This window comes from Halichoerus grypus, chromosome 5 (genome assembly GCF_964656455.1).
Source record: "Halichoerus grypus chromosome 5, mHalGry1.hap1.1, whole genome shotgun sequence".
NCBI lineage: Eukaryota > Metazoa > Chordata > Mammalia > Carnivora > Phocidae > Halichoerus > Halichoerus grypus.
The window spans coordinates 121,257,893-121,281,523 of NC_135716.1; the positions used below are offsets into that span (position 1 = coordinate 121,257,893).

The following is a 23,631-nucleotide window of genomic DNA, read 5'->3' on the forward strand; positions in this document are numbered from 1 at the left end:
AGTATAAGAGATAGACATCTAATGAGATTGAAGTCTTTTGGAGGAAGGATGATATCCAATACACTGATGAGAATTATGGTATTGTTTTCAAAGAGAGTGCTTTAAATACATTTTTCCTATCCAAACATTATCTAATTTAATAATCTGTTTCACTTTGGCATTATTGGTAAGTGATTAAAAAGCAGATTATAGGCTAGGTTGCCTCTCTCTCTCTTTTTTCTTTGTTTTTCTTTCCTTGTCCATATATAATTCTAATATCTGTAAATGAGGATTTACAAGAAAAGAAAAGGATTATGAACTTTCATTACAATCACAGGCCTACTGATAACAACCATTGCCTAGTTATGACTGTATCTACTTTCTCCACTGCTTAGGGTAGGCGAAGAATATTTTCCTTTTCCAATAACATATTCCTAGAAGACCGTGAAGGCAAGTAGACCTTCACCGTGAGATGTTTTCACTGTGAGACACATACTTTAGTGGTGTCATCTTTGATGCGGTTAGATGGACTAAAACTACCAGATGGACCCTCTCTACCTCTTGGCAGCATTTTTCATTCATAAAGTGAGAGTCAGGCCGCTCCTCAAGGGATTTTCCTGTTTAAAGATTTTTTTTTTTAAAGGCTTTGCCCATGGTTCAAAAAAGCATTTGTATTTACCTCTATGCATCATTTGAAAATACTGTCCTAGAGATACTCATGCATTTTCCAAAGTTTGATGATGCTTAGTATTTTAGATCCGTCATTCAGCAAGTAATAGATAATAGATAATTTGCGTAGAATTTAAAATTATGCAATTATGACATTTATTTTTTTTTTTTAAAGATTTTATTTTTTATTTATTTGACAGAGAGAGAGAGAGACAGCTAGAGAGGGAACACAAGCAGGGGGAGTGGGAGAGGGAGAAGCAGGCTCCCGGCCGAGCAGAGAGCCCGATGTGGGGCTCGATCCCAGGACCCTGGGATCATGACCTGAGCCGAAGGCAGACGCTTAACGACTGAGCCACCCAGGCGCCCCTGCAATTATGACATTTAAAAAGATAAAGAAGACTTTCTGTATGAGGTTGCTGAAAAAGAAACAGTCCAAAAAAGTGTAAATGTGCTCTACCTTACATTTTATCATTGTAAAGGCGTTGATCAAAAGTTTCTTTGTCTACTTTTGAGCCTGAGTTCCACTGTCTGGTCTGGCCCTGGCCCACAGTGCACAGGATTCCTGCATTCTCAGCCTCAGCATTATTTGTGGAGAAAACATTTCAATTGTTTATTATTTGTAGGTCCTAACAGAATCCCATGTGGGGAAATGAATACATTAGTGTAGGGAATTGGGCCAAAATTACTATGATTTCATTTAAAAAGGAATGATCAAAGTATACATTCGATTTTAACTTGGAACTGTTTAGATAAGTTGCCACAAATTGGAAAACAGGTATAAATGGATCAACTTCAACAAGTTAGAAAGTTTGATTTGGAATCCTATCCAAATTCATTTTTTCAGCTTGAAAACAGACAGGTATTTTATGAGATTTTTATTTCCCTATTTGCTCAATTCCAAGATTTATAGGAGTTCTAATTGGAACCATGGCAGAAATGCCACCACAAAAACAGTGGGGGGGGGGGTTTCTCCACAAAATTTTATTGTAATTGTTTCCAGGCCCAAGGGCATATTATCATGTGGAAATATATATTTTAAAATGGCATTTCAAATTTATGTAGTCTTTTAAATTTTCAAAATAAAAATCCATTTTTTGTTTGTTTTTAGAGGGGAAGATGTTATGGTTCATTTTATTTTGATAAGCCCTAACATACTTGTTGGATAGCCAGGTGTCCGACACCATGTTTTCACAAATAGCTAGAATGGATTTCAGTCTTTAGTGAGCTGGATTATTCAGGTGAATGTGCTTAGAGCACTTAAAGAAACTGAACATTTCAAAATTGTCTGTTACTATGAGCTGTTTCCAAGTGAGCCTCTTAAAACAAGTTTTTTAAAAAAAGGAGGAAAAAAATAAAAGTAAATGTGTATTGTTATGTAAAGAATGTGTCTAGATGGTACCACGTTTGACCGGAGGTTGCCATCAGGCTAATATCAACTGAAATCTCCTAATGCAGCTTAGGGATTACTGACTTATCTAAAAAAAAAAAAAAAGTTGCAAGAAAGACAAACAAAAAAGCAGACTCTTAACTACAGAGAAAAAAGTGATGGTTACCAGAGGGGAGGTGGCTGGCGGGGTGGTGGGGAATGTGTGAAAAAGGTGAAGGGGATTAAGGGTACACTTACTGTGATGAGCACTGAGTAATGGATAGAATTGTTGAATCACTATATTGTGTACCTGAAACTAATATAACACTGTATGTTAATTAAACTTGAATTAAAAAAAAAAAACCTTGAATTTAAAAAAAATAAAAAGTCACCAGATCACACAATGACACCGTCCAAATTAGAAAAGGTTAGAAATATATCAGGTTTTCTTAACGAAATGACCTATCAACCTTAGTAGCAAGAAAACCATGTCTGGAACTCAAATTATGAAATAATAAGCCAACGGTTCTAAGGGAGGATGATAGACCCTAATACAAGAAGTAGAGGCTGGTCACAAATTTTCTGTCTACTCTGACCTTAAATAATGTCCTTCTGTTCACAACTCATGACATGATGCCATATTACTGAAGGACGTATAGAGAAAAATAATTCATGCGAAGAGTTTGAAGTAAGGCATTATTGACATAAGAAGGAAAATAGCTCGTACTTCTCTTACTCTCTTCTAAGGGCCTAGGCAAGATTCATATTAGGACCCAATGGGATATTTTGAGGGAAAATTACAAAAGAAATCATTAAAAAAAGTACTCAGTGGAAACTTCTGAAAATTATTTTGTAAAATGATAGTCAAAGTTAATGACCACAAATTCATCATTTCCCTCATAATGAATTATCAATTTAGAATTGAATGATGGCAATTAAAGTATTTTCTTATCAAAATGTGAGGTTCTTTTTTAAAATTACATTTAATACTCCTCATTAATCCCCATCCCTTTTAGAGGTACAAAAAATACTATAGTAGTCCTCATGGGTCACAACAGATTCTTCTGTAATTATAGAACACAATTCAGGAACATTTAAATTGTATTTTGTAGAGAAAATATTATGAGGAAATAAGAGAAGATACATGTTGTACCTAGAATAAAGCATGGCACGAAAAGAAAAAAAATATCTTTAATTCTTAAAACAGTGATTCTTAATGCATGTTCTAAAGACCATTTGCCTGAGAATTACCTGGGCTACTTGTGAGAAATGCCACAGATTTCTGGGCTCTGTGCCAGATCTACTGAGCCTGATTCCAGAGGAATGAAATTCAGAACCTGTTTTACTACCTACATAGTCACAGATGCTTCCTAGTTACGGACAACTTTCAGAATCACTCTCGTAAAGGCATGTCTTTAGCCTGTATGATCACTTAGGATCACTGGCCAAATCAAAGTAAACTGGTGGGATTAGGTGAACTCTGAAACATGTGGAATAAAGAGAAACTGATTGTTTTCTGTTGCATCCTTGAATTTTGGTAGGTTATCTTGCACATGGTAGACACTCAACCAATGAATGTGAAGTGAATGGATAAATGGAATTTTATCCATTGAATACAAAACAGATATGTTAGAATAGAAGATCACCATTAGAAATGTTTAAAGGAAACTGATTATTTTATCTACTACAAGTATATAGTAATATTTGGAATATAGAAGATAAATAAATAAATTACAGAGGAGGTAATCAGTGAGGGATGAGGGGACAAACTGAAATATAATTAGAAACTCTTTAGAAAGTTCCTGCTAACATGAGAGATAGAGAGATGTTGAATTTGCTAGCTATTAATTTCTTTTAACTCTTAATATTCTTAATCAGGAAGGTTGTTTAGGGTAGCACAGTGCAGTTTATATATTTAGGGATAAATTTATTACACTTAAAAAAATCAAGAACATGAATGTTCTTACCCTTACATAGTTGCTGCAAGTAAGATTACTTCCATTTTAGCAATGAGAAAAATGAGAAACTCACTTTTATATGTTTCTTCATTTACTTATTCATTCAGCAAATACTTACTGATTGACTATTTACTATTCTGCGCGTAGTTAAGTATGTTCCCTGGCCATGAAAATCTCATAGCCCAAAGTATTGAGAGGAATGGCTAAATCACTTGACAGAGGGATAAGGGCAAATACAGGTCTTTAAACATGTTGTGTCATATTTTGTGGATGATTAGCAGTGTATCAGGGGCTGCACTTTTCTTTCTTAAACCTCTGCGATGAGTCTGCTCAGAGACCACATGATTTGATAGGTAAATACATACTTGAAGGTGAAAATCAAGGACTAGCTGCAGGAACACTGTCTCCGTTGGTATTTCTGGGCTAGCCCAGAAGGAAACATTCCCCTTTTTTTTTATCACAGATGGTTACCCACTGAAGTCGGATGCTCTGAGTTGGGTCATACTCATTGGGAGTATTTGTGAGCAACGGGCATTAGCATGTACATCTAGTTCTGTCTTTGTTGACGTGAGCTGGCAGAGGCTTAATAAACATGAACTCAAGTGTCTAGAGACCATCATTAAGAGTTGCAGGGATATTTCCCCTTCCTCTTATCATGTCTTTGTTAAGGACACCTCCTTCCCCACTATTGTTCAACTGGGTGTGTCTACATCCTGCTTCTTTTGTAATATCTGCTAAACCTCTTTGATGGTTGTGTCTACTTAATAAATGGACCAGCCCCTAACTGCTGAGGCCACCACTGCATAATTTTAACAATGAGATTATGTAAACACACACACACTGGTGTCACTTAATTAAGAAGGTGACGGTTAGATGAAGGTATTTGGCAATAATTGAAATCAGTATCTCATTAAAAATTCTTCCGTGATACTACTAATTTGTTTGTAATAGCCTTGTAATTGCAGCATATTAAACAAAGACGGATGTGGGCTGCCCTACATGTAAAAAGTATCTGTCTTGTGTTTTCTGGCCAGCACAATTGTAATTTCTACTGCTGGTACAGCTGAAATAAGGAATAAGGAGAGAAAGCTACATCCTGCGCCTTCGGCTAACAAGCTTCTAAAGTACAGGTGCCTTTTCTGAAGGGTGCTCTTCCTTTACACAATGTTTGTTGTCAGTTGGTAACATTGTGTAGTCTAGGAGAAATCCCAGAGATGCAGGTGCCTTATGAATACCCAGATGGGAAATGGAAGATGATCAGACTTCCTCCTAGACCCTATGAGTCACAGGAATGACAAAAGATTTTCCTTTGAAACATGGAGAGAGAGCAACTGAATTTAAAATGTCTTGTATACAAATGACGATAATGCCTTGCATAAGCCTCTTTCTTAAAGACACAAAACCTGTTTTCTAGAGCTTTTCCCATCACCAAAATACAGCCAGAGTCTGTGAGGAGACTCAGCAGCTGTTTAACAGTGCCAGAAACACTTACGAACTTCCACAATGTTTCCTTCAAGCCAAATAATATTCTCCAAAGAGCACACTTCGAACGCATTCACCACTGATTCAGAGGGAAGAGTGCCACCTATTGAACCATGGCCTCAGTATTCACAGCACCTGATGGGTCCTTCCCAGGCTCCCTCGCACTGACCCACTGGCACATCCGGTTTCCCTCAGAGAGCTGGCTATAATAATGCTCTGAGGTGGTCCCAAGTTCACGTGTAAGTGTGCTCATATCATGCTCTATAATTTGAGGAAAACACATGAATTTTAATCAGTTTTTAAAACAACCAGACCTCTCTTCTCATTTGCTAGAATGGAAAAAATTCACTTTTATTACCTTAAAGATGCCAAACAGTGCCATTTTATTACTGTGGGAAGCTGGAAGTCATTTCCAAACTCTTTTGGCAAGGGTGCTATGTAGAGCATCCAATTCAGTTCTTTAAGTGTCTTCTGAGAACCACCATACAAACTGTGATTTGCTGTCTTCAGGAGTTAAAGGGACTCTTTCTACCCTAAAACTGAAGAAAGAAAGGTGAAGTGTGTTTAAGAAGCATCCCATGAGACTTGCAAGAATATGAGTCAGCACAGAGCAGGCCAGACATAAAGAATGTTTTGATAACCCACAAACATTGTCCAACTTGTAATTTTTAATTTGGTTTAAAAGATTATGTTGGTAGCCTTCAAAAACTGTGAGGACTTTTGTGTATGAGTCCATCTGTCTTCAGGCCACTTGGACAAACTTCTTACACTGTGGTTCTGATTTCTTGCTGTTTGCATCCTACATAGGTTTTGGAACACATCTACTGCAAATATATAGTGTCATAGTTAAAAAAAAATATATATATATATAAAAATATATATATATAAAATATATATGCAAATATATATATATGCACACACACACACACACACACACACAGACTTACACACACACACACTCCCATTCTGTGGCAGTGCCTAAATTTTATAAACTAATATTTGGCTAAAACAAGAATGGAGATTTTGCATATTTTCTAATTTACATAACCAGAAGATGGCAAGACTCCAGTTACCCCACTTGCCATTCAGTAGCAACCAACAACAATTTGAATTTATGTGTTCTTTAGCTGACTCAAATCTCTAATAGTTTAATATTATGTAAGCTGCAAACTGCTATTGCTCTTAATTAAAATAAACTCTCACACATGTATATTTTGCCCCCAGTGTTATCTTATTTGGAGACTTTGACTGGCTAGTTTGTGTAGTCATAAACACTAGGTCATTGAGGGCAAAAACATAGTGAGAGAGAAACAAGATATTTAACCACTAGTCAGAAAATACATCACACTTTAGTGCCTGACAAAGGGTAGGCTCTCTATCAAAATCTGAAGAAATAACTGAAGGGATAAATTATACCACTGTGGAAAAATAATTAGTCTATCAGATCAAAAATGAAAAGCTGTTTGATGGTGTAAAAGGAAATCCAGCAAACTCTTTTTCTTGACTAAAATCAGGGAACTGTTGACTTCATGTAAAAGGCCAATCTTTCCTTGCTTTTGTATTTTTAAGCTTTGACTAGTAATTGTCCAATGCAACTCTCAAAGCAGTGGATAATGTATCTCTGTTCTAAACAACCCCAAATCCTTCGTGGAGAAATTTTTCTCTTGTAATTGTATTCTAAACAGAGAATTATATTCATAAATGGTAACATAAAGGCAACTGATGGTAGCTTGCAATTTCTGTGGGGTTTTTTTTTGGTGAGATTAATGTTTTCTTACAATGTTGTGATTATTAATGAGGAAAACATTGTTTTTTCCTTGCTCTGACAGGTTGGTAAATATAATCTGCCATTTGGAATGGCAGATTATAACAGACAAGTAGAGAAAATTTCCAGGAGCAAATTTACCACACCAACTTGCTGAATCATAATTAATGACTACTAAAAAAACACTAGAAGAAAGAGCGGTATTCAAAGGTCAAGTAGCAAAATGGATTTTTTTAAAGATATATGTCCAAGAAGCTCTGTTCATTTAAGGTCTGGCACATACATTGGACTGATCCATGTATTTCCTGTATATATATGTCAGTTATTCTTTTATATTTCCACCCATACATCCATCTCTCATCCATCTTTCATCCAGTCATCTCTCTATTCCAACAAAGTATTTACACATCATACTATTTTTTCATTCATTCATTCATCAACCCAACCTGTTTTGGGCACCTTCTACATGACAAGCACTACTAGTTTTGGGCACCTTCTACATGACAAGCACTACTACAAGATGTAAAAGACGGGGTGCCTTCCCTCAAGATGCTTAGAGTCCGGTTGGAGAAAAAGTTAAGTGTATCAATACTGCACAGTGTGACAGATGCTTTTAGGGCACTACTCTGGGATGACAGAGTGGCTTGTAAATCACGCTGATGGCTCCGGGAAGGCGAAGGTTAAAGCTGGATTTTAAAAGATAAGTAAGAAGAATGAGGTAGATAGTGAAGAGAAAAGGTAATTCTAGACAAAAGCCATGCATATGTAAAACATGTTCTTAATAATTGGTATTCATTTATATTTGCATCATAATCATTTAATGAAACGCCACTCCTTTATGTACAATGTGATATAATGATTCGATTAACAATCGAGCAATAGAGATGGTGGTTATTTATACTGTCTCTGGAACCAGACATCCTTGGTCTAAATCCTGGCTCTTCCCCTTTCCACTGATAACCTGGGGGAAATTACTCCACGTCTCTTTGACTCAATTGCTCTTTCTTCAAATTGGGAATAATAATATTATATCCCGTATAGTGAGTATTAAATTAACTTATACAAGAAAAACACCCATATCTGTCATGAAATAATCTCTCAGTATATGTTAGTTAGGATAATATTTTTCCTTTGTTAAAATTATCGTATTGATAAGAATAGTGCTGATAATGACAATAGTTTTTTTTTTTAACCTTTTGAAGTTATGTCTGAAAGCTTTCATGAGCTGAGATTTACTACATTCAGAACTCCAAAGAGATTTTGCCTTTTTCTAAAACTTAAAACTGCTTGCAGCAAGATGGAGAAGGCACTGGAGCTTCGTTTCAATGCCCTGAGTTCAAATATTGTCTCTGCTGCCTTCTAGGGTCTTGGGCAAGTTGCTTAATGCCTGTGTTGCATTTTCTCATCATACAAGGAGATGCTAAAGACACCAAGATCTCCCCAGGGGGCGTCAGGGAGGACTGAACAGGATAATATGTGTAAGTGTGGCTAGCAGCACCCAGAGATTTCTTTCAGCCTCCCCAAGCCCCTTTAAAACGCTTAGAAAAATACATAATGGCTAATCTAAGGATTGTGAAAAATATCTTTCCCAAAATACTTTCTATAGTTTGAGAGATCACCTATAAATATTCTCATCTGCATTCGCTAACTCTGGAAAACACTCTTGAGCGTTATTGCTGACTTTGATAGGCCGCCCTGGCAGCTTTGTCAGAACTTGCTCTGGTTGCTACTATTCATAGAGTGCCCTTGGATAATGGGATAGGTTGGATTCGATTACTCCTCCAGTCATTTCGGAGGCAGTAATAATGGCAACTAAAATGGTCATCTGGAGAATGAACTGAGCATGGACATCTTCTAACAAAATCTCTCTCTCTCTCTCTCTTTTTTGTCCTTAGAATAACCCCAAAACAGATAAGATAGTGCTATTTGAATAAATAAGCATTAAACATGCTAATATAAAATGACTTTCCTGTAGACGGATAATATATGCTTTAGAAGACCACTAATCCCAGGTGGAATACAAATACAAAATAGCTTTTTTTCCAAAACCTAAACCACAGGAAAACAGATACTGCACTAGATCTTTCTTGGAATCATTTTTAGTTGCCAATATTGTTTTTAAGGCTGAGAACCCAAGCGGTATATACAGACTAGCTTTAAATAAATTCGGCCTATCATCATGTTGCTAATACTGTTAAAATCTTTGGTCTCTCAAGTATCTTTTCTGCTTTTCTCCCCGCATCCCTATTACTTAATACTGTCACATCTAAGGCCAGGGCTCCTTCGTCTGCCTGAAGGAATACAGAAGTACTAGGCTGGTATAGCTTCTATTTTATTAAATTTTTTTTCTGGCCTGCAACCTGATTTCTTCCGGGTCTGACCTAATTCCTTTGATGCCTGGGGCTTGGAGGCCTGTGCTAATCTGCATCAGGGATGTGTGGAGAAAAGAGAGACAACTGAAAGAAAAGCAAGCGAAGAAAAGAATGGCACCCAGGCAAGAGGACTCTTCAAAATCAAAATAAGCATTCTGAAAGCAGGGCATTTCTGTTCTACCCCATTCTTTAAAGAGGAACCTACATTTAATGCATGGCCTCACATACACATTTCCCCCTTCTTTCTGATTCTTTAAACCCTGTTATGACCAGGACAAAGTAGGCAGTGTCAGAATGCTAATTGTTAGCATCGTACAATGAATTCCAGGGTAAGAAAAATACTTGTTTATGAAAAAGAAGTCATGTTCTAGAAGTCCTATTGAAAGAAAATGTTTGCGCTGACGTAGATGGAGAGTTTGTGCGATAGTCTAAGCTTTGTTCCTAAGCTCCGGAACGTGCTGATATTGAGAGCTCTTTAGACCTGTCCACTAACTTATTGCTCCTCTGGGTCTGTTCCCAGTTTCTCCTTCCCTCTGGCAAGCAGTTCTTCTTCCTGCTCAGATAAGCAGTCGACATCTTGTGGTCATTAATATCCCAAAAGCAGGGGGGAAAGGGGGAGATTTTCAGTGTGTCTCTGCTCACTTGATTTTGGATTACTATGAATCTTGGAGAAGTGGGAAGGTGAAATTTATCCTTCTTTGGTAACAAATCACAATTTTTTTTCTTTGAGATGCAAAGAAGTTGTGATTCTGTTTGCATGGATTTATCAAAAAAGTGTGTGTGTGTGGGTTGTGTCCATTTGTGATTTGATTAGTTACCGTTCGCAAAGCCATTAGTACACCTGCTCCCACCAAAAGAGATGTACTTTATCTAAAGCAGAAAAATGATCAATAACAGTAATTGTTTTCAATAGAGTAGCATGCCTTGGTTCAAGGATATTTTCACTTCACAGATGTTTAAAGTCACTTGGCACTCAGCCTTCAAACTTGTTATTCATTTGGCAACCAACTTCATGTCTCACAGCCATGTGACTATCTAATGTGTCATAAATAGAAACAATCCTCTGAATTTCAGAGCTATACCCTTGGCCTCCCCTGGCTGCCTAACCTATGCAGCTTAAGTGTTTCAGGATATATTGGCAGATTCAAAATTCTTATTTTGGTGTATTTTTTAAAACCATGTATTCATCAGAGATTTAGAGCTGCTAATCAACATAAATCTGTATACTTTTTGTGTTTCCTCTCCAGGGTAATGGGTATCTTCTTTATAGTCTCCTTTTATTTGCACTTACATCTCAGTAGTGGATACACCAGTGAGCAGAATGACCCTACCCAGGTGCTTAGGAGGAAAGAAAAAGAAAAGGAGTTTGGAATGCAGATAGCTCACAACCTGGAAAACTAACATACCCATAGTCGATAATGAATAGAATATTTGAGTATCAATTTAAGCCATTAGGAATGATCACTTGTGTGTGTGTATTCGTGTGTGTGTGTGTGTGCGCGTGTGCATGCTCGTACGCACATTACTGCTATATTTTAACATAAGCCCATGGAATCAGCATTTTTCACACTGATGAAAAATTTTTGCAGTTAAATCTGAACACTGTTCCTAACTGAGCTGGAAATGCCATTTCAAAACAGTGTTTGTCACATTATTTCCTATTTCATTCAAAGAAATAGAAAGTCATAGAGTGGTATAAGGTATTGCTACGTTAGTTCCTTGGCCTCCTCCGACATAAACTAATGAACATCCGAGAGCAGAAAATCCAACTATAATTCAGGACTCCAAACCATGCAATATAGTTTTTCTTTGGCAGAGCTATCTAAAACAATCTCATATTTAGTGGTTTATATTCTCCAATTTTGAAATATATTGTAGTTTGAACGTTGGGCAGATGAAAGATTAATTTGCCTTTGTAAAATTGCACACCCTTGGGGGTGGTTGTATTTTATGCACAGGTGAACAAGAATTTTTTTAGCAGCAAGTCTACGGAGCTGACATTTTTAATGCTTTCTACTTTTTTTTTTTTTTTAAAGCACAGGCGTAAGCATATGAACAGCAGATTCCCATTTGAAAGTGCTTGTTGAACTCATCTTTTGGTCAAATGTCATAATTTATGCAGGTCATAAACCAACGTTAGGTGTAAGCTTTGTATGTATATACATACATATGCTTCCCTCAGACACAAAATTTTTATTATCAAGTATAGTAAAGGGATGATCTATTTCTACTTTTACTAGTACACAGGACTCATTTCATAAAGGACGCTACCCATTGTGCTGAAATAAGAAATCATTAAAAAGTGAGCACCATCATCATATAGTGTGCCTAGGACAGATTGCCTATTTTCTTGCTATATTTTTGCAAAAATGAAGAATTATGATGAATATCAATTTTATAAGGTTTCTGATGACCAATGTGTGATGCTGAGTCCCTCAAACAAGCTACATTGGATGCTTATCATAATAATCGGAGCAATTATAAACACAATAGATGCATGTTGCCCCAAATGAGATCTGAACGCCTGATAAAAGGAAAACTGGGCCTCTTCCTTTTTCCTGTGCGTGTCTTGTGTAACTGCCTCATTGTCTATAACTAATAGATAAAAAAGCAAAGAGGTGATTCTGTAATCCAATATACAATGAAATAGAAACCCAATTGCTTGCATTGCTACTTGCTATGCTAACCCTTTCCTCGGATGATCTTGGCAGCTTCGCCTTCCTCTAATTTTGCTAGCATCTCACAGATAGAAAAGTCCGCAGCCCCAACCCTCTGGCTCCTTCCCCTCCCTTCTTTTCCTCTTCCCGCTGTTTCATTACATTTTCTTATGTGCATACCATCAAGTCCTCTTGGACACATAATAAGATTTGTGCCAGACTATGTTTCTTGGCTTTAATGGTTAGTTAGCTTTCCAGAATACACATGCTGCTTTATACATGCTTTTATTACTGACATCATGAGAATGCATCTCTCCGATGTTTACAATTGGGTGTTCACCCTTAAATAAAAGCAATGAGATCAGGTTGTTTAAGAGAATCTTTGAAAAGCAGAATAAAAACAGCTGTTATCTGCTTGAACCATTTCATTTTCTTTCATGATCTGAATGATAATGATGTGTAGCAGTGGGCAGTCCCCAGCTCTCATTAGACACCACACATCAGAGCCTCTTTCAGGTTGGAATTGGGTCTCTGTCCCGGAGTTCCAACAGGATCGTTTCAACCTCACTTCTAACAGGTGTTGGTGTTTGCGGGAGGGGGTGACGGGCGGATAAAACACCTTTGCTTGTTCCCCACTGACCTCTGGATTCAGGAGGCTGGTTTTCATTGGCAATGTGGGTTTGAAAGTCAAGCCAGGTCCTTGCTGAAATCTCTCTCACCAGGAACAGATTACAAATATTTCCACATGTCAAACAAATGAACAATAGGGTGGTCCTTATTAATCAAAGCTCTCCTAAACCAAGTACAGATGGTAGCAATGAACTTCTCGTCCATGAAGATTTCTGGAAACGGGAGGAAATCTATCTCGCAGGAACACGTATTTCTTCAAGTAACACCAGACAAGGAGTAAGGAGCTTAAACCAAATGTAACCAAAACCAAAACACGACAAAACATAATAATAAATAAATACACTTCTAAAAATCCCAGCGTTCCCAATGATCTAAACCGGAAGGTTGATTGAGCTTATTTCCATTCAACACGCCCTCATCACAAGCTGTTTCTGAAGATTCTGCGGCATTTGCCTAGAGACTGACAAGCTTAAATTGGTTTTAACCTCTGGAGTCCCCTTTCATATTGCAGATGTTGCTGATTGGGGCGCAGAGTTCTGCTTTCCCCAAAGCCAGTGATTTTCAGGCTCTGGTGGCATCTACCATGGAGAGCATAACTCCTCTCAGACAACAATGTCGTTTGTTATTTTTAATTAACAGAAAAATATCGATAGGAATAGTTGAAATTGCATTGTAGTCAAAACCTGAGAGTGAGGAGAGTCAGAGAAACAATTCGATTTAAAGAAGAGCCCAGAGACTGGACCCATGGCTGCGCCTCACTGACCTGAGCCATATTACTGGAGCCTCTCGGGTAGCAGAAAACTGGGTTGGGGAATCTCCTGGGAAAAAAGACTCCTTGGGACTTTTCTGCATGACCAGGTGTTACTATTTAGGAAGAGTATATTTCAGATGTTTTAGCAAAATCGGTTCCACTTCTCTACTCAAGATTGGTGCTATTATGGTCTGGTGCAGTCCTTCAAGGTGAGGGATCAAAAGATGCTAAGATGTCACTCAGTTCACGCCTTATCTCAAAACAGTGTTAAACCTAAATTGTACTTGAAAGGTGAAAATTCTATTGTGAGGCCCTTAACACAGAGGGTCTGTGATTTCCACTGATAAAAAAATTCCATGATATGAGAACTACCAGAGGCCATTTCTCTCACTAGCCTAAATCTTTTATACTGCTGCTAAGATTGTACTTCCTCTTGGTCTGTTCTCAGTAAAAGAGAGCAATATTCAAAATTGTTTAATGCGTGGGTAAAGATTTTTTAAAGTCTCATCTCAAACTTTTTCAACATAATTACAGTAGAGATGGAACATTTTTCTACTAATAGATTAAATATGTGTCTGAAACCTCAGATTAATTATAATCTTTTTCAAGAGGACTAAAATTTTATAACTTTTCATGAGGAGATAACATTTTATTAGATTTTAAAAGGAAATGAAATAAAAGTATTATATAAGAACAATTCCCTTACATGCCATAATCATGATTCCACAATGACTTTTTTTTTTGCAGAGGGGAGGAGGTGGCTCAACTGATTTTTAACATATTGGAAAGTTGCAAAAAGCCTTATGAAAATAGTCTCTATTATTATTTTGAGGATGTGATATATTTTGTTTAAGGTATGAAATAGTATATTTCAATATTCCAAATAGTTCCCTGAATGTGTGGAAGTAGACTTAAGTCCAGGTTTTGTCCTTTCTTGAATAGATCATCCAATTCTAAGTTCACAGAGAATAATTGGCAGATGCCAAAGGAAGACTTCATCCTTCTAATTTTCTTGTGGTGTTGAGTCACAAGTGATAATATCTCAATGAAATTTAATTTAGAGCATGCTTTCAGCCACACCCCCCCCCCCCCCCCCCCGACTGGGCATTCCTCAGAAAGTACTTGTAACTCTTTTAGGCTTGTTACCGAACCATTATAAATTTCAGTGAAATTTCTGTGCTCTGTGGCATAAACTAACCTAGTAATTTCTATGTTGAGAAGACAATGGATGATTAGGGCAGGTATTGAAATCTCAACACTATTGAGGAATGCCTGAAAAATTATCTTAGAATATAAACATGGGCTTTTAGAATCATTGCTAAATAAGCTGTGTTTACACACAATTCAGATATTATAGACTTCCGTAAGCATTTTATAATACTCTTGGCTTGTTTATTAGTCTATTATAATATAATTAAAAATAAGGAGAGGTCACATATCTGTCCCCTAGAAGGAATTAATGAGAGTGCCCATAAGAGAGAGAAGAGAGAAAGAGAATGAGAATGTTGTTGGAAGAGTGAGGGGGAGAAGTGGAGGAAAAGGAAGAGGAGGTCTAGTTCTGCATCTGGAACATAGTAGTAGTCTGGGGCAAGTTGGAATGACTACTCATCAGAACATGGATACATACATAGCTGAAGAGAATAGTAATTCACATTTTTTTTTCCTATGGATACACATAAAGCACTTTCATTCAGTGCCTCCATGTGAAATGGTAGAGAGAGCGAGTTCTGGGTTTGATTGTGAGTGTTGCCTTTTACTAGTTGTATCACCTTGGTCAGGTCACAGGTAAAATGTGATGAAATGTCCTGATAGATCCTCCCTTACTGGTATGTTAGGAGGATTGATTGAATAAATACTGGGAAAGTTCTTGAAACTCTGAGACATACTCACCACTATATAAATGTTTATTAAAACATGTTCTTTTTAATTCTCACAGAAACTCTCTTTGATTAAAAAACAACACACTGTTTTCATTTTAAAGCAAAGACAACTGAGGTCCCCCAAATTGATGTAATTTCCCCCAAAACTAGTAGGTGGTGGAGAAGGGGTTGGTATTCTGTAAGGTTGATTCCAGGGGCCAGAAGCTTCACTGTGCTCTAGGGTGAGCTAATAGGGCATGAGATCTAGCCATGAACTTTTAACTACCAAATAAGATCTTCTGATAAAAAACAAGGACACTGACTTTATCTACAATCTCTGACATTTTAGGAAGGAGTGGTAGATAATGACCAAAATACAGAAATACATAAACTGCAAATATGCATCTAAATGTGTGTTTTCTTTTCCTGGTAACTATTTTTAAACCCATTTTTCCTTTCTAAGAGTACACACTTATTGAATTCTTTGACAATACCACTAATTTTGATATGGAAACTGGAGGTATTATCATTAAAGAAAAGTGTCATGCAAATTCCAGTAGATACTTTATTTTTTATTGTTACTATTCTGGAATTAATAGCTTGTTACCAAGGTCATCTCGTCAAGAACATCTTCCCTGATTCCTCTGAGTAGATTATACCTGTCGGTTAGATCGTCTCTCAACTATGTGAACTTTTCTATTTTATACAAGTCACCACTTTAATCACACATTTTTAAAAAATGATTGAAAAATGAATGTCTTCTGCACTCCACAGAAAGCTCCATGAATGTAAGAATTACTTCTGGTTTGCTCATTCTTTGAACTCTAGAATGATATCCAGCACGGAGTGGGATAACTGCTCAGTAAAACGTTTACCAAACGAATAAGCAAAAGTCACTGGCCTCTGACAAGGCTGTTTCGGGATGTTGGTGTGGTGAGTAGTTCAGCTAAAGACTGGTTGCATGTTAGTGACAGGGTGGAAGCTGTGTGAATAAGAATGCTCTGTGAACAAAACTATCTCGTGGTTGTTTTAAATAGTAAATATGGAAAGATAAAACTCAGAAAAATGAAGAAAATCGAGAAAACGAGATCTGCTTTAAGGAAAAAACATGAATTATTTTTTTTCCTAGGAGGATAGGACGTTTAAAAGGGAATTTTAAGATATTTTTTGCAGTATGTTTTGCAGTTTCGAGTTGAGTCCCTTTCTGTAATCTTATTAAAACAAGCTGGCTGTGGTTAGAACCTGCAGGTTAGAACAATGTATACCAGAAGTGTTGATGGCCACAGTAATATCACCTTTATATGGTGGATTCTTTTGCTATGTATCAAGGAATCATCACCCATTGACCCTTGGGTGCAGGAACTCGTATGTGATTAATCAAGGAAGCACTTTCTTTGTTGAACTCTGGAGAGTAGTTTCTGTACCCAGCAGGTGAAATAACAGACTGGGGAGCCTGGCAGGCAGAGTGGCATATTCCCTCCTGACCTCAATTTCCCAAAGACACTCAGTAGTCTGTTTGTGGATGACATACTCAATGGGAAAAGCACCAGGCTAAGAAAACAGTGAGAATCCTATCATAACCTTATGGCATAGGGAGATAGTTATCTTCTCATTTAGTCAAGACAAGACCAGATTTCACTGGTCTGTGAGAATGAAGAAAGATAGACTAATTTGGTTACAAAGAAACCATGCCATCTATTAAGTCTTTTGTTGCCAATTCATATCCATTCAGTTTACTACCTTGGAATTGCAAAAAAATAAAAATAAAAAATAATTTTAAATCTGCTTTTAATCCTTTAGAGAGAAAGCCTGGTTATATTATTTCTTCTGTATGGTTGAACGAGTGACTACCTTCCAGCAGAGAATGTTTCTAGGGATTTAAGCATAATGTATATTTGTACTTACTTTATATTAAATTTAAAAGTTAAAAATGGGACATAATTATGTGGGTTTTATTCCCCTAAATAGGCAATCCACGAATGCATATTGGGTTCAAGCAGGTAGTTGAAAATGATGCTGTTTAATTACTTTATGGATGATGAAGACGTTTCCTAAAGTTGATTAAAAAAATTTTTTTTTTCTAGAAAGTCAGGTTTTTATAAACACTCTCAAAACGAGCAGGACAGTGGTATGGCATAAAAGGTGTTCAATTATTAATTGGTTGATTGATGTGTATCTATTTTATGAAGTGGATTCCCTATCTATTATCCTCAAGCATCTATTCGGTACAGCCCTCCTCAATATTAAACTTTGGCCAGGTGATCATGTAGGGATTTTACATGATGGAGGTGGGTAATAGGTAGCCTTCCTCCCTCTTAAATCACATAGGCCTCTTATTGGTGTTTCTTCCTCACTGCTAAGTTAAGACAGATGATAACCCTCAAGTAATTGAAAAGGGAGAAGTAACTTGTAGAATCCTCTCCCCAAAAGTGAAGCTGGAATAGATTTCATGTAGAGAGCAATAGGAAGAGGAACTGGTTAATTATCAAGGGCCTCACCTACAAAATAACTGGTGCTTACTTTATAAATATTCTTGAATTTCAGGAGAATATTTTTTATGAAATTCTACATATATACAACAATTTTTCTGGGGCATGGAATTTTGTGTTTTATCTGAACTTTCTGCATACCCAGGTTGTAATCACTGATCTCCCCACCTCAAAATGATAGAGACAACTGGGAATATTTATATACTGCTTGCTGAGAATTTCTGATTTGTTAGAAATGTAATTGCTAATAAAATTTTTACCATGCAATTTATCTCTTCTGTAATGAGAGACTAGGGAACTAGTTATATATTTTTTTTTCTTCCTCTTTTCCTTTGTAATGTTAGATCTCGGTTGGAGAGAAAAGGACTAACAGCTGGAACTTATAACTATTTGGAAACATCAACAATGTTGAAATTTACACTCCCATGTGCAGATGTTATCAGACAATCAAAAAAATGTGTACAAACAATGGAAGAGGAAAACAATTTTATCGAAGGGTGATTTGGTTGGATGGGGCACAAGGAGTTACACTTGTCCGTTTTCAGAAAAACCTTGTGAATCAATAAGATGAGATAGATTATATTAGAGCGACGTTTTGCAAAAGATTTTCTAACTCAGTGATAGGTATGGTCTATACTAGATGACTGACTTTATGAAACATAAAGTTTTACCCTCACCACATTATATAAGCAAGAGAGGCTGAACTAATAAAAAGAAACTGTGCCAGTTGGCACTCTTTCCCACTGGATTTCAGGATTGTAGTCAAACACATTTCCCCCTAATACTATTGGGCATGGTCTCTTAATAATATGCTTCCAGCAGAGAGGTTGGGCCAAGTCTTCCATTGCTAATTTATATCCTGCTTATCTAAGAGAGATTGGTTAATCCAAGTATGGTATTTTGGGATGTGGGATTAGGCTAATACTACTCTAATATAGAAAAAAAAATTTTTTTTTTGCTTCCTTGAGGCTTTATCTGTCAAGCTAGCTTCTTTGTTAGCATTAGCTTGCTCTTCCAGCATAATTTAGTAGAAATTGGTAAAAATAGATGAGACTTTAGTATCCATAAAGACCCTTAGGAAACAAAGTAACATGGGAAAATAGGTATAAAACTTAAATATCTCAAATATATTCAAAACTGTCCTCCAAAAATAAACTTTATTTTTATTCATTGCATCCAGGCAGGAAGTGTCTTCTTAAGTCCAGGAAATGTTGCTTTTTTGTAATGGGGGTGGGTTGGGATGAAGGGTGAGAAGTATGCATTTGATGCTTTTGCACATGGTTTAGAAATATCAATACCCGCCAGATTTGAAAACAATCTTTAATATTGGAGGTATTGTGTAGTGGTTGAAAGTATGCACAATGGAATAGACAGACCTGGATTTAAATCTTGGCTCTGCAGTTTGCATGTTCTATGACTTCATGAGCTACCTTTTCCTTGCCTCATGCTTCTCATGAGGAAATCAGAGAAAATGATTGCTATGAAAATCAAATAAGGTGATAGAGTGCTTAGTACAGTATGTAAAGCACTATCACAGTGGTAAGGATTTAATAAATAGTTGCTATTATTATTTATATTATTATTATTGTTATTTTAGATATATTCATTTTTTAAAAAAGATTTTATTTATTTTGTTTTTTTGTGAGAGAGAGAGAATGAGTGGTGGGGAGGGGCAGAGGGAGAAGCAGACTTCCCGCTGAACAGGGAGCCTGACATAGGACTCAATCCCAGGACCCTGGGATCATGACCTGAGCTGAAGGCAGACGCTTAACCAACTGAGCCACCCAGGCGCCCTATTTTAGATGTATTTCAAAGCCTCATTGACCACAGTAAAATACTTGCTCCTAGAAAAGGAATACAAATGGACATCTTCTGATCAGAGAAAAGACTACATAGCATTCGCCGTGGCACAGGTTTGGCTAGAGGGTGAAATGTAAGTGGCTAAATTGTTAAGCATTAATCTGAATTTAGCGTAGACAGACTTCTGCAAGGAGAAACCTCTGCTGCTCTCGAAGGGCACATAAAGATAAAATAAAGGAGCAGAGGACTTGCTAGAGAGGTAAGAGTAGAGAGATAGATCCCTCCTTTATTTTGGAGGAAAAAATATGTGAGCCACAGACAGGAAATGATTGCGAAGTACATGAAAACCGAAGCTTGTTTGCCAAATTCTCTGTTGTTTTTGTTGTTTTCTTCCACAGAGGACATTGAACAGCTACTGAAAATGCCTGAAGAGTGACTGCAGACACGGGTGGAGAGTGCAGCAGCTGTAGTTCATCATTTTCAGCATTCACATTAAAATAGTGGAATCACAGGGCAGCTCTCCTATGACAACACTTGCCACATTGTACTGCAATTTACACTAACAGGACTGTCTCTCCCACAAGGGCTACAAGCACAGGGCCATATCTTATTCGTGTATCACCAATTCTGAGCACAGAATAAGTGCTCAGAAAACGAGCTGGCTGCATCAATGAATCAATTTCGATCAGTCTCAGATAAGGGCATTCATTTATCTCATTTGTTAACAAACTTGATTGCCTGTTATACTTCAAAACAGCATATGCTAAACTGAAACTCAAAATGAATTTCTGACCCAGTAGTTACCAAATGATTTTAGCATGAGTATTTCCTTTAAGCGTCAAAAATTTTCATGAGTATTTGTACTTGAATTATCTCTTGATTGAGAAAATACATGACATGGCATCCAAAGCAGCTCCCACTTCTATTCGAAACTGGTAGCATAAAGGGGTGTTTGTGGCAGCATCTTTGTACTAGAGAAACAACTGGAGACAGGTTATAAAAATGTAATCAATGTCCGTCTATAGTGGACGGGTTAAATAAATTATGCTATACTCACGTAATGAAATACTTCACAGTACTAAAAAGGGAGATGGTAGAACAATATGTACTGATACAGAAAAATGTCCGAGGTATATTAAGAGAAAACATCAAATTGCAGCCCAGAACGTACAGTATAATTTCCTTTGTGTATGAAAAGCTGAGTAAGTCTGTGGGGAAGAGTACGGAAAGATTCTAGAAGAATATAGAGTAAATTGAAATGAATGTGATAGGAAAGGAGCATTTACTTTTCACATTATAACTTATCATACAGTTTGAAGTCTTGCCTCATGAGCATGAATTATTTGTATCTTAAAACTCGAAATGGCATATCTATGTATGTATCATCTCTTTCTCTATTTTATCTATCTATATATTTTATAATATTATAATTATAGAATTATATATTCTATATCTATGTCTTTATATATTTTATATATAGATATATATATAGATTTTTATATAGAGATTTTATATATAGATTTTTTCCCCTTTCGCTTTAGACCAATATGTTCTGCTGGTAGCTGAAGTTTCGTCCATGCCTCCAAGTGGAAATCCTTTGAGATAATTCTGCAATTCCCCCTTAGTGCTTTCATCACCAAAATGAAAACCAGTCTTACACAATTCTTATAACTCTTTTACCTTTTTCAACAACAACAAAAAATCAATAAACAAACAAACCAGCAGGTTTTCAAATGTTTGCGACCTGCCCCATTCTTTGTGCATGCTCAGGAAGTATTATAGGAAAGCCTGACACTAGGAGGGATAACGGGGAATGCTTGTGTTGATTTCCGAGCGAAGCTTCAGAACTCCCCTCTTCCCTTGCTGTGGGTAGCCTCAGGTCAGAGTGAGGAGAGCAAGGGTGGAAGAGGGAATCCACAGAACACTTAATGTTCTGGGGAGCCCAGTGTGAAAACCACCACCTCAATCTACACTATCAGATCATCTGGTTGACTCGAGGTCAAACTACAGTGTTGAGATTAGATTTCAGATTAGCAGACGTGAAATTTTATACATACAATTTGTTCCCCCCCACCCCTTGGACTTATATTAGCTCCATATTGCAGGAAGTGCAAAAACCCTCCTTTGCTCACCTTCATGTTCACTTTCTTCGACCATCTCCATCTAGTGCCAAGCCCAGTGCCTTGTGTTTCTAGATAACCTGAAACCATGCAGTGAATTAGTGGTTGAATTATACTGACTAGATTAGATGACTTTTCCAAGATCATTATTCAGCAGGTAAATGACACATGGGTTCCATCCCTGAAACCTCATTCCCCATCTAGCCTCTTACTGTTATACCCTAAATCATACTGTGCCTGAGTCATCAGTTACAAGGCATTTAATTTGATTTTAACTTCTATAAAATCTTAAATTCCTTTCTAGATTATTTTGATTTTCTGGGTTCCTTTGAATTTAAGAAAAACAGTAAGCTTTTATACAATATCCACTCTTCTGCATCCCTCCATTAAATATCCCTTGTTAGCTCACTGTGCATTTTCTTCATAGTTCTTACCCTAACTCAGAATCACTTTTTCTTTTTACATCCTTCTTGGTACAATTCTCTGACTAGAATGCAATCCCTATTAGGAAAAAGACCTTGTCCCATTATTTATAGGGCTTCTCTTTTCAATAATGTCTACATCATTGAATGTTGAATGGTTCAATAAAGGTTACATTATTCAGAGAAATCTTCTTGTTGAAAACAAAATCTGTATTAAAAGGTTTTCTGGGGGCGCCTGGGTGGCTCAGTCGTTGAGCATCTGCCTTCGGCTCAGGTCGTGATCCCAGGGTCCTGGGATTGAGTCCCACATTGGGCTCACTGCTCAGTGGGGGAACCTGCTTCTCCCTCTCCCTCTCCCTTTCCCTGTGCTGCTCCCCCTGCTTGTGCTCTCTCTGTCTCTTTCTCTCTGTCAAATAAATAAATAAAATCTTAAAAAAAAAAAAAAGGTTTTCTGAAAAGCATCTAAGAGGTGACAAGATAGTAAAGTCTACAGGACAAAATTGAAGAAAAAGTGGGGATATAGAAAAGCGAGTAGAGCATGGAGTACTTAAGTTGCCTGTGTCCCAAGGATATTTCTGTATTTTGTCAAATGAGAGCTCTAGCTTTGGCAGATCCTTTGAGGGTCTCCAAGTAAGGGAGTATAAAAGGACATCCTATTTATGTTGAGCTGGTGCCCCAAAGGGTCCTAACCCTCAAAGGACAAGGAAACCTGCAGGAACAATGTCTCTGCCTTTTCATTTCCTGCTCCTAAAGGATTGCAGTGAGGATGGTTTGGCATATCACTGAGCAAACAAGAAAAGGAAAGAGAAAAATAACCTGTCCTAGAGAACATGTGAATATTTTTAAAGATTTGCAGCCTGCACTATGCACTGCTTTGGCAGTCTGGGAATCTCCAATCTATGAATCTTTGATTTGAGATGGTTCCAAACAATTAGTGCCTCTAGATGTCTGGCAGAAATGAACATATTTTTTTTTTCCGGAGGAACGCACCTCCGTGGTAGACCTCAAGGAATCCCCATGACTCAGTACCCCAGGAAAGAAGGCACTCGGAGAGACTGCCGAGAGTGACATCAGTCAGAAGGGACACGTCTACAGACTTCAGACATTCAGAGACACTCAACAGTCACCACAGTTGAGGAAGTAAAAGGTAAGGCTGAGAACCGCTGCAGAGAATAGAAACTCTAAAAAGTGGCAGAGAGGATCTGAAAAAGAGTATCACCTCAAATTGTTTTTAGAAAAGAAAACTTTGAAACCCAAGACTAAAATCCAATGGACAAATGTAACAAGACATGGAACTCCAGTGATGTAGATC

General features: G+C 37.2%; 1 protein-coding gene across 20 annotated transcripts in view; it reads right to left on the bottom strand.

Annotated features, from left to right (window-relative positions):
• ADGRL2 (adhesion G protein-coupled receptor L2) overlaps window positions 1-23,631 on the bottom strand; it is a 609,197-nt gene that overhangs the window by 505,249 nt on the left and 80,317 nt on the right. For all 20 annotated transcript variants that reach the window (XM_078072845.1, XM_078072847.1, XM_036076672.2 and 17 more), the window contains one exon: window positions 5,813-5,993. The gene's annotated coding sequence lies outside the window, so the exon portion shown is untranslated. The remainder of the gene's footprint in view (window positions 1-5,812; window positions 5,994-23,631) is intronic.